Genomic DNA, 2,087 nt, shown 5'->3' with positions numbered 1-2,087 from the left:
ACCAAGGAGGAGAAATCACATATATGTTATTGACCTGTAGATCATCCCGTGAAATAAAGATATGTTTTATTTTGTTTTATAAAATACTGATTCTTAATTCGCTTTATTAATTATATAAAACATAAATCCACCACAACCTCTATTTCAGTTCACCAAGGAGGAGAAATCACATATATGTTATTGACCTGTAGATCATCCCGTGAAATAAAGATATGTTTTATTTTGTTTTATAAAATACTGATTCTTAATTCGCTTTATTAATTATATAAAACATAAATCCACCACAACCTCTATTTCAGTTCACCAAGGAGGATAAATCACATATATGTTATTGACCTGTAGATCATCCCGGCCCACCTGATTACAGGGAGATACTTTATATGTACATTTATGACCTATAATGCATACTACCCATCTTATTAGAAATGTGTAATCCACAGTAAATCCTAGTGGCATTAGTGCAGAGAGTAAATACCTATCTAAAGGTATGATCTGCAGTTCGTATTAAACACCCTATAATACACAGGGACTGTTTCTCTACAAACTATCTATTCACTGTGTACTCCATTAACCATCGTAAATATATGCTCTATCAGCGTTAACTTTTATAGAGATATGCTCTGTTAACACTATTACGGGAGGTAATTCTCTCTATTCTTACACTGCTAAATTAGGGATGGCTAGTACAGATAGCCCTCGTGTAGCTTTGCGCGAGATCCAAAACAAACAAACAATCAGACACCATTATCGAAATTGATAACCTGAATGTTTCGAGCTGACTGCTGTCTATGGGACTTTATGCGAACTAAGCCTCAATGCATTTTCTGCGGTCATTTTTAGTTCATTTCTCTTACAAAAAAATGTATTACTTAAAGAGGTAATTGAAGTGGATAACCTGTTACATTTGAGTCTACTTACGACTGGTTATATTTTATGACATCTTAAAATCACGACACAATTGAATGTTTACATAAAAAAAAAACATTTAAAAATATTATCTTGTAAAATCAAAATAAAAAAAAATTATCCATTCAGATGTGATGGAGAGCCACTAAGTACAAAAGATTGAACTTTAACCATACAATTTTTATGCAGTAACTGAATTTCATGTTCAGAAAGTAACTTTTTAAATTCATTTAATAATATACTAATTTCAACCTGTAACTAAATCTTCAGTGTCTTGACTTTTCCCAGAAGTTGTTAATTTTATATTTTATTTACCAATCTCGAAAAACACACGTGTACGTCTGTATAAAGGTGAAGGAAAACCCGAAATAGAGGAAGTTCGATCACAATTTATTTTCTGACATACAGAGCCCGCCACTATCTCTGAACTCTTCTTGATTTTAGAACAGAGCAACTACGTACACTTAAGCATGCGTTGTAACACACATACAGACTCATTAATACTAATAATTTGTTTTGTTTGTTTGTTTTTTGTAATTAAGCACAAAGCTACACAATTGGCTATCTTTGCTCTGCCCACCACGGGTATCGAAGCCCGATTCTAGCGTTGTAAGTCCGCAGACATTCCGCTGTGCCACTGGGAGACAATACTAATAATAAACGGCCTTATAACACTAAGTTTGTTATTTTCCATTAATTGGACACTTAACGTTCCGCTTTACAGCTTTTTCAGGAGCGTTCCACCAAAGCACAAACTGACAGTACAAAGCTACAATTGGTGAAAATAAATAATAATGCATCGGATAATGAGTTTATCGTGTGTTGCCTAATCTAAATAGTACTTTTAATTATTAAATTGAGATTTTTGTTTAATGTATTTAATTTTAATTCAGTTTGAGTTTATTATGTTTTGATCTATATAAAATATAATAAAGGTTTGAATTTTATATCTATTTATGAGTTTCTGTTGCTTCTTTAATCATTACTTGTTACTAGAGTTTTTGTGTTCTATTAATGTGGGTGTAATGAGGAAAATATTTGCAGTCTATATCTAATACTTTTCTAATTCAGTTTTTCGTTCTTGCTTTTACATTACATTTATATATATTTATACATATGACGTGATGATATGTCTTTTACATTACATTTATATATATATATATATATATATATATATATAT

The sequence above is a fragment of the Limulus polyphemus genome, unplaced genomic scaffold (genome assembly GCF_000517525.1).
Source record: "Limulus polyphemus unplaced genomic scaffold, Limulus_polyphemus-2.1.2 Scaffold1657, whole genome shotgun sequence".
Lineage (NCBI taxonomy): Eukaryota > Metazoa > Arthropoda > Merostomata > Xiphosura > Limulidae > Limulus > Limulus polyphemus.
This window is presented reverse-complemented; position numbering follows the sequence as displayed.